The following is a 14,389-nucleotide window of genomic DNA, read 5'->3' as shown; positions in this document are numbered from 1 at the left end:
CAACCCCAATTTGATATAAATGCCTATCTTCCAGAACCTCAAGTTGCCACACCTCAACCCCAATTTGATCCAACTGCCTATTTTTCTAAACCACCACAAGCCCAACCACAACAAGCCTTCTATGGTAACAAACCTGATTGTTGGATCTGAGTTTGATTTTGATTGTATTTTATGTTTGTAAATAAGATGAAGATGAATGAGTGTGCAGCGGAAATTAAGATGAAAACAAACTTTACATACAATCAAACGAGAGTAATACTTTTATCAAACATCTTTACACAATGAACCGAAAGATTGAATTTATTTCAAACACGATTACAATGATTGATGAATGAATGCAAACTCCTCCTCAGCCAGAGCTCAATAGTTTGTTCGCGCAAAGAAGACGAATGATGCAAAGAGCTAATAGAACAGTACAAAGCACTGAACTATTTATAGGCACTTGCAAACTACTGAGCATCTTAGCTGACGTCACCATGAAAGTGACATCTAACCTCCTAACAAACTCTAACCTCTGATCTATACAGACACTGCTTGTGTTAACTACTGCTAATACATTCTATTACAAAACAGACTTTAGAACTGCTGCTGCAACCTTCTACTGCTGTGAACCCAGCAGCACTTGTCCAGAACAGCAGTGCTTGACTCAAGGCAGTAGATTGAATCAGCAGGACTTTAGTCTTCCATCAGATCTTTAGTTGAGCAGCAGTTATGGGTCAGCAGTTTAGCAAGATCAGCAGATAGGAGGTCATCACTAGTTGTAATCACTTTCAAGGGGAGAGATTTGTATATCAACATCTGCTTATTCAGGATCCACTGCTTTGATCCAGTTTTGGCTTTAATTATCTGTTCCTCTGATAGGGTTCAATCCCAACAATCTCCCCCTGGAACAGATAATGCCAAAACCCTTCATTATTTGTGGACATTTTATTCCCTCATTAACAGCTCCCTTATCTGACCTTTAAATTGTAATTCAAAGTCAAGGGCATCTGTATCTTCATCATCCCTGCTAAGTGGAAGATCAAGGAGATCCTGCAAATCTTCAAGACTCAGGCCAAGAGCTTGTTCCCTTGATATTTTCTCCACTTCTCCACCAGACCTGAGCAAAGTCAATACGCAGGTCTGTTTGTCAGTTTCCCACTTTTGTATTTTTGAGCCTGGTGGGTTTCTTGGGAGATGCTTATTTGCAGAAGTATTTGGTGAGGCTGGCCTGTTCATCACTGGCTGAGCAGTGGTAGCAGAGTTTTCCAGTTCAAGTTCTTCTTTTAACTTTCTTAACAAGCCTTCTTTTACAACAACATTTCCAGTAAGAATTTCTTGAACTGTTTCAGCTCCTAACTGGCTTTGTATCCTTCTTTTGTAAAAGGCATTAACAGTAGGAGCAGTGGCTTTCCTGGTGTGCAGCTTTGTTGGCCTTTTTGAAACCTCTGCTTCAGGATAGTCAGGTTTTTGAGGAATTTTTTGATCTTTCTTTCTTAGTTCCTCCAACCTTTTGTAGGTTGACCTGGCCACATCTTCTTTCCATCTAGCAATTTGTCTTTTTGTACCAAAATCCGCAACAACCAGTTCTTCTTTCATTCTCTTTAGTTCCATTTGCTTATCAGGTACATTCTTTCTGAACATTGCCCAATCAGGAGGAGTGTGAGTGACTTTCCTTTTTATCATGTCTTGAATTCTGGAAGCTTCAACTTCAAGCTCAGGAACAGTCCACTCTTTATACATGTGTCTCTCTCCTTTGTATCTTTTGTGAAACATAATGCTTTCAATGTAGTCTTTCTTCAAAGTTTCAGCTGCTCTTTCTGAAATTTGTTGACTGACATTCTTTGCAAAACATTCTAAGGAACTGACTTGTGTGGGCAGATATTGGTAGTATCTTGATACTTCTTTGTCAGATTTCCCTTGTGTGTTTCTTTTCGAGATATCCTCTGCTTGCTTGGCCTTTATCTTCAAATATTCATCAATATTTTTGGGCCAGGGATATCCTTTGATTGAAGGCAAACTCCTTTTGGCAGGGTCATCCTCAGTATAAAAAGATTTTATTTCTTCTCTAACAGCTTCTAGTTCAAGAGGAAATTGAACACCTGCAGGAGGTAAGGGCTTGTGCATTGGAACAGAAGAGAGTGGGACTGGTTTTGGTATATTGACAAGAGCTAAGGGTTTTGAAGATGTTTGGGATGGTGAAGTGACATCATCTTTAGGAATTAGCCTTCTCCTCTTTATTTGAGGAGAGACTGATGATGTTTTGGATGGAAAGGTGGTTGTGGTGGCAGTGGTTTGTGATAGACTAACAGTTGTTGAAACAACTGGTGTTCCAACCACTGTTGTCTTTACAGCAGAAGTTATAACAACTGCTGTCTTCTGCCTTTTGACAGGAAGTGATTATGATTTTGGTGGTGATGGTGGTAAAGCAGTGGATGTAGTGTGTGTTGAGATGGTGTGTGTTGAAGTGGGAGCAGATGTTGAAACTACTGAAGTACCAACAGCAGCTGATACAACAGGAGTTACAACAGCTGTTTTAGGTGGTGGTTTTTTAGCAGACTTTGAACGTCTGACTGGAATGGATTTGGGTAGCCTTACTTTTCTTGTAGGCTTCTTCTTTTCATCAATAAGATTTTCATCATCTCTTGCCCCTGAAGTACCCTGATCCGGATAATCCACCCTAGCTTTCTTTTTGGCCTCTCTATCCCTTTTCACACATGCAAGTGCTTCTGCAAGTGCATTTGTGGTCACATCAATTTTCTTACTCCCATCTGGCAAAGGAATCTGTTTGGTCATATTTGAATTTTCTGGTGCAAGGTAGAGACCATCTGTTATTCCTTTCCTTCTCCACCCCTGAATTTTCTCCCCCTTTTTGGCATTATCTTTGGGGAGTTGATCAATGAAGAACACTGGTGGAGGAGCAGTGCCAGTGGAGTGCAGGATCTGAGTTTTGAGAGCCTTTAGATCGGCCTGAGTGTCTTTGAACCTAGACTCCATAGCATTTCTCAGCTGGTGGACATGTTTTTCATGTTGCTGATCTGCTATTTGTGCTTGATGATGGAGAAAAGGTTGGAATAGATTCCAGAGCTCATTTGTAGCAGGTTCCTGTTGGAGAGCAGGTGCTTGAGGTGGAACAGCAGTGGATTGTACCTTTTGTACCTGTAACAACTGTTGGAGCATATCTTTGAGCTCTGCAACAGAGTTATCAAGTTTTTCAACACGAGCCGTCAATTTCTGGTACTTTAAATCATCACCCAATTGAATGGGATCATCTGATTTCCCACTAACAGTGGTTTTATCAGTGGTAGAGGTAGGGAGTTTACTCCAAACATTAACCACTGATGCCCCTTTTTCTTGGTACTGGGGTCTTCTTCCTTCAACACTTGACAACCTTTTGATGTTGCCAGTAGGATAAATAAATCCACTGGTGGTTGGCAGAGGTGCTATAAAAGGAATTGCCTCCAAGGAAGTCTTATTGATGTAACCACTGTCCAACTGTAAACCAGTGGGTTCAACAGTTGTAGTGACTGCTTCACTTGGATTACCACAAAGAGTTACTTGTAACTCAATGGGTGTAACCTCCTCAGGTTGTGTTGGTGGGTTAGCAATGAATGATACTGCAGGCTCAGTCATTTGTTGAGGCATATTCTCATTGACAGGTGATTAAGAAGGACTGAGTAATGCCTGGTTCAAATCAATTGCATCCAACAGTAGTTGTGTTTTTGGTGGAATTGTGGATGTGATGGTTGTTGTAGAAGGCGGACTTTCTCCGGGCATTGAGCTGTGGATGATGGAAACGAGTGTATCCAGAGCATCATAATGTGGTGGCCCTTTGTGTACAACCTGTTCTTTTTGTGAAGAAGCAGGAGGAGTTATGGTTATGGGTTGAGATATTTGTACCAACTGCTGTGAGGAAGAAGCAGCAGTGGTTTCTTGTGACATTTGTGTTGTCACAGGCATTAACTCTAGTATCTCATCCTCCAGAGTTGCCGTTTTGATTGGTTTCAGGGGTTTTTTATTTTTCTTTTTGTAAAGCCTTTTGGTTTTTGTAGGTGTGGGTTTCAAAACAGTTGGTCTGCTGCTTTAATCACCTAGAGCAGTAGGCTCAGCAGCAGATACCTGAGGAGCAGTGGTAGCTGCTAAATTCTGCTCAGGCACCCCTGCTTGTGTTTTGCAAGGTGCTAACATTCGTGAAAAAGTTTCAGATGTTAGGCAGTTTATTACAGTTATTTCACCTTGGTTTATTAAAGCTAAATCATCCTTACTGAATTTCTTTTCAAAATAGTAACTTAAAAACTTTGGAAACAGTAAGAATGATTTGGTTTCAACATTATTAACCAAATCTTTAAAGATTTCCCGAGAATAGTTAAAATTTTCTTCTTGAAGAATTGCATATCCCAGATGTTGAATCTTTATAGGGATCTCATTAAAAGAAGTGGTTTTGTTTGAAACACACAGTAGGAGTGTATGAAATAGGAATCTGGGTGCAGGAGGAAAATAACCTTTTTCTAAGGTTAGTTTCTTCATCATTGTGGCTTCATACCCTCGTTCAATGAAGTCAATGTGCAACTCGTTTTTAGTGAAGGAAGTTTTACCTGCCTGGTCATCGAGTTGAAAGACTTCGGAGATGGATTGTGGCGTGATTTGGACAGTTTTACCCTTTATAGAAGAGTGAATGGCGGTTGCAATGTCTCCTTGTTTTTCAAGAGTTGCATTCTTGCAAAACTCCCTTTGGGTCGCCAAATAGATTGGTGCATCGGCGGTGAGCAAAGTTTTGTACTTTGATTTTGCCATGATGTTAATAATGGAGTCAAAAACATCTGCGGTTCCTGGTTTTGTGAGAAGACCCAGGAGATTGTGAGATTTTTTGTATGGAATTTCAGTGGAGATTGCCTTTTTAGAGGCTGTTTTCGATGATTTTGATGTGGGTTTTGCAGATGACTTCGATTTTGTCATTTTTGAAACTAATGATCGAAGGAATTTGTCAGAGATGAGAAGAAAAACTGCTTTGAGAAGAGAATTTTTAAGAATTCAATTCGACAGTAAAACCCTGTTTTGGTGGTGAGTGGGGAATTTTATAGGAAAGAGAATGAATGCTGACGTGGCAGCCGAAAAGGTCTGACTGCTATGTACTGCCCACGTGACAACCACTGGTGAAAATGAAGGACAGTACTTTTGATGAAAGCAACTGATAAAAGCAGTGGAAATGGGGCAGTGGATGATTTTCACTATCAGTAGATAGCATATCAGTGGATAAGACACTGCTTTTGAACAGCAGAGGTTATCAAGAAATAAGAGAACAGAGGTTGTCTTTCAGCAGTGGCCAGACTTTTTGAAGTAGAGCAGACTTTTGAACAATCAGTGGTTATGGCAGACTTTTAAGGATTTTAATGAAATTTTCATTTTTAGCTATTTTTAAGGATGGATTTTTGATTTTCTGAAAACATTTTGTTGTTTTTATTCATAGAAAAACAAGATGTTGCTTGTTATTCCATGTTTAGCATCCCAATCCTAGAGACCAGACTTTCAAAAGTGGCTGTATCAAGTGCTTTTGTGAGCACATCTGCCAGTTGGTCTTTGGTTGGGACATGACGCAGAGAAATCAAACCTTTTTCATAGCAATCCCTCACAAAGTGATGTCTGATGTCGATGTGTTTTGTGGTAGAATGGGAAACTGGATTTTTGATGATATTTTCTGCTGCCTGGCTATCCAACATGAGTGGTGTCTTTAAGGCAGTGATACCAAAATCCAGCAACTGATTTTGAAGCCACAGGAGTTGACCTGTACAGCTTGCAGCGGCAATGTATTCAGCCTCAGCAGTGGATGTTGAAACTGCTGCTTGCTTTTTGCATTGCCAAGAGACTAAGCAATCACCTAGAAACTGGCACCCTCCTGAAGTGGACTTCCTTCTGGTGTGACATCCAGCAAAGTCACTGTCTGAAAAACCTGAAAGCTTGATATTTCCATTAGCTGGATACCAGATACCAAGTGTGGGAGCACCTTTTATGTATCTGAGAATCCTTTTTACAGCAATGAGATTAGATTTTCTGGGAGCTGATTGACTTCTTGCACAGACACATGTTGCAAACATGATGTCTGGTCTAGATGCAGGTAGGTACAATAAAGACCCAATCATGCTTCTATAAAGTGTTTGGTCAAGCAGCTCATCCTTTTCATTAGACATGACCAGCTTATTTGTGGCCATGGGTGTGCTGCATGGTTTACAATCATTCATATCAAATTTAGTTAAAAGTTCTTTAGCATATTTGCTTTGATGAATGAAGGTTCCATTTTGCAATTGCTGTACTTGGAGACCAAGAAAGCATTGCAGCTCACCCATTGCACTCATTTCAAACTCAGCTGTCATGAGTTCTCTAAACTCTTCACACATTTTGGTACATGTGCTTCCAAAAATAATGTCATCCACATAAATTTGGACAATCATTAAATCTTTCCCTCTCCATTTAAGAAACAGTGTTTTATCAATGGTACCTCTTTTGAAACCATTTGAGAGTAGAAAGTTGGAAAGAGTTTCATACCAGGCCCTTGGTGCTTGTTTCAGGCCATACAAGGCTTTGTTTAGCCTGTAGACATGATCAGGATAAAATGGATCCTCAAAGCCTGGAGGTTGACATACATACACCTCTTCTTGCAATGTACCATAGAGGAAAGCACTTTTGATATCCATTTGAAACACCTTCATGTTGTGGTTGACAGCAAAGGCCAGGAACAGTTTGATAGCTTCCAATCTTGCAACAGGGGCGAATGTTTCATCATAATCAATCCCCTCTTCCTGTCTGTAACCTTGAACCACAAGCCTGGCTTTGTTCTTGACAACAATGCCCCTTTCATCTGTTTTGTTCTTGAAGACCCACTTTGTGCCAATGGGACTAACCTCTTTTGGCAGTGGTACAAGCTCCCATACTTGTTGTCTTTTAAACTGTTGGATCTCCTCTTGCATGGCTTTTACCCAGCTGTTGTCTTTTAGTGCCTCTTGGTACTTGACTGGCTGATGGAGTGATAGAAAACCAGCAAAAAGACAAATGTTTTGGGTTTGGCTTCTTGTGAGCACCCCTTCATTTATGTTGCCAATGATTTGATCAGGTGGATGAGATCTCAAGAAGATTAAGTCTCCTTGGTATGGTATGATGGCATTGTTGGTGAAGGCTGCAAATGTGTAGCATCTGAGCTAACCACTGTTGGAGACTTTGATGACCCAGCAGTGGCTTCAAAAGGTGGTGGAATGGGTGGTAATGAAGTGGACCACTGCTGACTTTTATCCACTGTTTGAGGACTTTTGTCAGCAGTGTTTGAGGATGTGGAAGTAGTGGTAGATGGGCTACTTTGGTCAACAACTGTTGAGGTAGCAGTGGTTGAGCTTTGGCAGCTGTTTTGAACAACTAGTGCTTTTCCCTTTGTGGCAGACCTTTGAGGGATGATGATTTCATACCCATAGTCTGGTGTTGTATCCTCTGTTGGACCTGCACTGTTAGTCTTGACAGCAGTATTTTCAAAAGTAAACTTTTCAAGATCAAACAGATCAGCAGGATTTGCTGGGATTTTCATTGATGAAAGTTCATTGAACTTTACATCCAAAGTCTCCTCCACTACCTTGGTCCATGCATTGAACACTTTGTAGGCCTTGGCAGTGGTTGAGTATCCCAGAAAATAACCACAATCAATTTTGGCTGCAAATTTTGGAATGGAATCTTTTAAGTTCAAAATAAAGCATGGGCAGCCAAACACCTTTAAGTATGAGATCAGTGGTTTGATTTTATACAGAATTTCATAGGCAGTCTTTTTGTGCCTGTGGTTTATTAAAACTCTGTTCTGGACATAGCAAGCAGTGTTTACTGCCTCTGCCCAGAAAGTTAATGGAAAACCTGAATCTGCAAGCATAGCTCTGGCAGCCTCAATCAAAGTTCTGTTCTTTCTTTCAATAACCCCATTTTACTCTGGTGTTCTAGGGATGCTGTACTACCTTACAATCACTTTCTTCACACAGAAGGCATCCAACTCCTTATTTTTAAATTCTATGCCATTGTCACTCCTAAAGCTTTTTACTGGAAGATCAAATTGCTTTTCAACCTGTGTCACAAAGTCTTGCAAAATGCCTACAGTTTCATCTTTAGAGTGCAAAAAGAAAGTCCATGTAAACCTAGAAAAGTCATCAACTATAACCAAACAATATCTTTTCTTTTTGAGGCTCATGACTTGAACTGGGCCAAACCAATCCATGTGTAGCATTTGCAAACACTGGGTTGTTTTGGATTCTTCAATGGACTTGTAAAAACTTTTATGCTGTTTTCCTTTTAAACAGGAAATGCAATGTTCAGGACATGAAAACAATTTTTGTGGTAGGCCTCTCACCAAACCATTTTTTGAAATTTCTGTTATTGTCTTAAGATTTGTGTGCCCCGGTCTTCTGTGCCAAAGTTCTGTCTCTTTGTTAGAGGCAGCTGAGAACAGACAGGCATCAGCTCTGGGACACTCTTTAGACATGTCAACAACATAAACATTGCCACTTCTTTGAGCAACAAGTTTAGTTTGACCATTTTTGATTATTGCTTCAATCTTTTTGACCATTTCTGGTCCAACAATCCTACAACAGTCTTTTGTGAAGAATGACCCAAACCCTTTGTCACTCATTTGAGATACACTCAGAAGGTTGAATTTCAGATTGTCTATTAGATTGACATTTTCAAATTTTACATTACCAGATTGCACTGTTCCAGACCCCAGAACTTTCCCTTTACTATTATTTCCAAAGGATATATCACCCCCTCCATGGATTTTAAAGTCTTTGAGGAGGGCTTTACATCCTGTCATGTGCCTGGAGCCTCCACTATCTACATACCAAAGGCTATCAGAGCATGCAGAAGCTCCCTGCACATGAAGTAAAAGGATTAGTTCATTAAGGACTCCAAAGCCAACAGGGCTTTGGATGGAGTCTCAACAGTGTCTGGTATGGATGCAGTGTGATGGACAGTGGTTAAGTCAGGGGTTTGGACAGTTTTAGTACTGTTTCTTGCTAACCACTGTTGAGGGTCTTGCCCAATCACCTGCTGATACCTAAAAGGATGCCTATTCACTCTGGGTTTAGAGGGCTTTTTGTAGACCTCATAAACGTGTGGAATCCTTTGGTAAGACTGTTTTTCCTTGCCTTTTCTGAACTGATTAGCAGGAGGTGCATCAGTAACCTGAACATCTCTTTTGACAGATGTTTGGTTCAGCTGTTTTGTGACAGCTGTCTGAACTGGCACAAACAGTGGTTGTTTCTTTGTGAATTTGACAGATGGTGATGATGATGGACTCAAGGATTTTTTAGCAAGGTACTCATTCTTTTTGATATCAAAGTTTTTGAGATACACACATGCTTGAGTTTTGTGGTTTGTTTTACCACAAACAATGCAACTTTCAGCTGAAACTATGACACTTGTTTTGTTTATATCATAAGCTTTTAAGTGGAAACAATCTTTTGTTAGATGGTTCCTTTTCTCACAGAATTCACAAAACAAGTTATCAATTTTTTCTTTCTTCTTTCTGTTTTCAGACTCCTTTGTAGCAGGGGCTTTAACCACTGCTGGGATGTCCTTGAGAGGTATAACTTTAGCTTTTGGAGCTTTAACACCATCAGTTGATGTAAAGTCCATTGGCTTGAAATTTTCAAGAATATCACACTCATTAGACCATTTTGGTTTAAATTGATGATTTTCAATCTCCTCAAAAACAGAGGGGCCCATAGGTCTGTCAAGTGTGATTTTGTTACCAAGTTTGTCAGTGATTTTCATTTCTTGGCCATTCTTGTTTGTGGGGATGAACTCAGCAGTTACATCAGTGGTTGAAACAGATTTTTCAAAAGCAGTGTTTTCATCATCATGTTTTCTATAACCAACCCCAAATTTCACATTGCTTTTTATCTGTTTCTCAAGCATAACTTCATACCCTTTGCATGATTCCACCCATCTCTCACATGTGATCTGGGTGGATTCTAACTCCTTTTTGCAACCTTGGTATTTTTCTACCAAGGTTTGAAGTTGGGTTTTGGTTATGCTTTGCTCTTCTTTCATGCTGCAAATCTCTTTCTCTTTTTCAGCCAATTTGTTTTTAAGTTCTTTTAGAGACCTTTCAAATATGACTTCATCAGATAAGATTTTATCACGAAGGTTTTCATTCACCTCTTTGATGTTAGCAAAAGCGATAATGCAATTGTCAGAACACAGTTTTTCAAGAACTTGAGGTGATACCTTTGCAGCAGCCATCATTGCACAATCACATTTAGGATTTTCCTCATCTTCAGCTCTCTCTTCTATCTTACCTGTCTTTTCTTCTTCGGACCATGGATCTGTCAGTGGTTCAATCAGGGTGCCTGAACTTTCTTCCAACAGTACTTCATTTGCCACAGCAGTAACCACTTCTTCAATCACCTCATCCACTGTTTCAGAGACCAGCTGTTCCTCTTCAGATTCAACACCCTCCTGTATTGACTCTAATGCCATCAAACAAAATTCATCATGAGAAGAAACATTAGAAGCATAGATTGCAAAATTTTCATCACTGAGGTCTTCAGGCATACTGCTCCAGTCAACAAATTCTTGAGTAAAGAAACTTTGTTGATCTGGTTGTTTTGCTACTGGAGCAGTGGTTTGTGGTGCAGGTTGCACTTGTGCCTGGGGAGCAGGGGTTTGAACATATTGGATCTGTGGAGCAGCTGTTTGGACATAATGCACTGGCACAGGAGCAACAGCATAGTGAGCAGTGTTCACATGTGCTGCTGGGGCATATTGGGCATAGTGCACAGTGTTTTGATTTTGAGGTCTAGGATTTGAACTTGGGTGAGTGATTATGGGACCAGTTGTTTGACTCCTACACTCTCTAGCAAAATGTCCTAACCTGTTACACTTATAACACTTGATTTTCAATTTATCCAACCCAACCCTTAGATTCCCATGCAACCCTGGGAATTTTCGCCCTGTTCTTTTATAAAACTTGCTAGTTCTAACACTTAGCAAGGCTAGTTGGTGCAGGATGTCCATTTCCTCTAGATCAGTGGGGTCGAAATGCTGTAGATCATTGAGTTCAAAACTTAAATTGTCTGACATCTGGTTTTCATTTGCAGTGAATGCATAACCTGTAGAGTGAGGATCAGGGTTGTTAAAATTTGCACCAGCAGTTATGTCAATGAAGTGATCATAACCCTGATCCTTACCACTACCACCAGATTCTTCTTGACCCAGAAGAGCAGTGTTACCGAATGAATAATCATCAACGGTTTTCCCTGACTCTTGTAACTTCCTTTTCTGGTTCAACTCCCTTTCGTAGGTCAGGAGTCGACCATGGAGTTGGGTCAAGGTCAGATCCTTGAACTCAGGTGAATTTCGGGTGACAAAAGCTATGGTGTCCCATTTTTCTGGCAGTGACCTGAGGAACCTGCTATTTTGAGTTGAGTTTGTAAAAGTGGTTTTAACAAGCCTCAGTTCAGTTCACTGATGAGACAACTGAAACGTTCAAATTGTTCCGTCAGTGATTCACCTTTAACATGACAAAATGTTTCATATTGTTGGTTCAGGATTTCCCTATTGTTTTCTATGACTTCTTCGGTACCCCCAAACTGTTCCTTAAGCGCGTCCCACAACTCTTTGGCACTGTCACAATGTAACAGTCCAGCATATATTTCGTTGGGCAGCACTGATGCTATGATAGTAAACGCTTTAGCATCTAGTTCAAATTTTTGATAATCTGTTTCAGTATAATTTTCAACAGGTTTTGGAACTTGTTTTTTAGCATCTTCAGCGCTTGGCACTGTAGGAACATGAGGACCAAAGATGACAGACTTCCAACAACCTGTGCTTTGTTGAGCGAGGATGTAACCCATCCACCTCTGCCAGATGTTGTACTCATTTCTTTTTATCATAGGTGGTTTAAAAAGCGAACCAATGTTGTTTTTATCGTCCTGAGATTGTGACGTCATTCTTGTTGTTTTACAGGTACTGAGAAATCAACTTAAATGGTGATTAATCCTACTCTGTTTTTCAACGACGAACAAACGATCAGTATCAACTGTTTTGAGCTGAACTATTTACGTCAAAATCATTGTTAAATCAAATTTGACTGTTCTAGCTCTGATACCAATTGTTGGATCTGAGTTTGATTTTGATTGTATTTTATGTTTGTAAATAAGATGAAGATGAATGAGTGTGCAGCGGAAATTAAGATGAAAACAAACTTTGCATACAATCAAACGAGAGTAATACTTTTATCAAACATCTTTACACAATGAACCGAAAGATTGAATTTATTTCAAACACGATTACAATGATTGATGAACGAATGCAAACTCCCCCTCAGCCAGAGCTCAGTAGTTTGTTCGAGCAAAGAAGACGAATGATGCAAAGAGCTAATAGAACAGTACAAAGCACTGAACTATTTATAGGCACTTGCAAACTACTGAGCATCTTAGCTGACGTCACCATGAAAGTGACATCTAACCTCCTAACAAACTCTAACCTCTGATCTATACAGACACTGCTTGTGTTAACTACTACTAATACATTCTATTACAAAACAGACTTTAGAACAGCTGCTGCAACCTTCTACTGCTGTGAACCCAGCAGCACTTGTCTGGATCAGCAGTGCTTGACTCAAGGCAGTAGATTGAATCAGCATGACTTTAGTCTTCCATCAGATCTTTAGTTGAGCAGCAGTTATGGGTCAGCAGTTTAGCAAGATCAGCAGATAGGAGGTCATCAGTAGTTGTAATCACTTTCAAGGGGAGAGATTTGTATATCAACATCTACTTATTCAGGACCCACTGCTCTGATCCAGTTTTGGCTTTAATTATCTGTTCCTCTGATAGGGTTCAATCCCAACAATGATACTTCAAATCTTTCCAATGTGAGTATAGAAGCTGCACGGGATCACATTGAAATTCTTACCACTATGGTTAATGCCTACAGCGGATTAGTCGCAAGTCAAATTGGAAACATTAATTTGACCAATAAAGATTATCAGCAGATAGACAGAGATGATATGGAGTTGATGGACATTAAGGGGGCGTTTGCTAGCGCTGTGAGAAGGGCAAAGGATTATATGAGCAGAACGGGGAGAACCAGCTTGGAAAGCAAAAGGGATACCAAGTACGGGTTTGACAAGGGTCCTGTCACATGCTTTAATTGCGGAGAAAGGGTCACTTCAAACGTGAATGCACGCGACCGAGCAAATAAGGCAACCAACAAGGCAACCAAAATCCCTTCCAAAATCAAACAAGTACTTCAAATCAAGCTAACAACGAAAGAGGGATAGTAGCTGTTAACAACCAAACCAACCAGTAAGGGCCTTCAAACCCCAACCGAGCATTGACAGTTCAAGCTGATGAAGGATGTGATTGCTCCGTACAGTTGGGAGGAGGAAGTGCATGTTATGCGAAGATCATCAGTCACATCAAGCATGTGCACAAAGAAGAATTCTCTGAAGATGATGATAGTTTGGGATACAATGGCAGTTCGGATAAAGAATCGGATATGAATGAGAGAACTGGTTCTCAAGGTGATAGTTTGTTGAACGATGCTGAGGAGGTTAAGTGTCAGAAATATGTCTTGATCAAGAAAGCTGATGCTACATCAGAAGAAATGGAGAAGATTCTCAATGAAGATGGATCTTTCTCTTCTCAGACTGCCTTTATGGCTAATGTCTCAGCTTCTACAAGTCAGATAAAATCTGAAACTCATAGCATATGTAGTGATTGTGCTGATACGAAACATGAATGTGCTGGTATGAAACAAGAATCTGAAAGGATTCACTGTCACAATCAGAGTTTGGTTATTGAACTGTCAAAATTCAAAGAGGCAAACATGGCCTTAGCTCGCAATGAAAAGGATTTTAAATCGGTAATTGAAACACTCAAGAAAAGCGTTTCCGAATTAACAAAAATTGTTTTTAATAAACAAATTGGTATTAATAACTACATTAATATCATTGAGGAAACAAAGAAGGAGCTAGCCATGGCAAAATGTGAGCATGATGCGATCAAGCTCAAATTGGAGAGTTACTCAAACTCCTAATATGTGCTTGATCACCTCATAGACGTTCAAAAACTGAAAGGGAACGTGAAAGGCATTGGGTATAAGTTGTGTCCTCCTCCTTTGAGACACAACTATACCAAGATACCCGATGAGAAGGAAATGCCGCATTTTGAGCCAACTGTACCTCTTGATTATGAGGAAGTTACAACTGGCTTAGGGTTCAAAACGGACAATTCATCGGAGGGCTCATCTGATAGCAAGGAAAAGTCATCATGTGCTTCAAATCAAAGTCCTCCAACCGTTGAGGACTATGATTCTTCAGATGATGAATCAGATGTGAGTGATGAGGATAAATCTCTTGACGATAGAAAAGGAGTAGAAGTGCCTT

Source organism: Helianthus annuus, chromosome 1, assembly GCF_002127325.2.
Source record: "Helianthus annuus cultivar XRQ/B chromosome 1, HanXRQr2.0-SUNRISE, whole genome shotgun sequence".
NCBI lineage: Eukaryota > Viridiplantae > Streptophyta > Magnoliopsida > Asterales > Asteraceae > Helianthus > Helianthus annuus.
Note: the sequence above shows the minus strand (reverse complement) of the source record.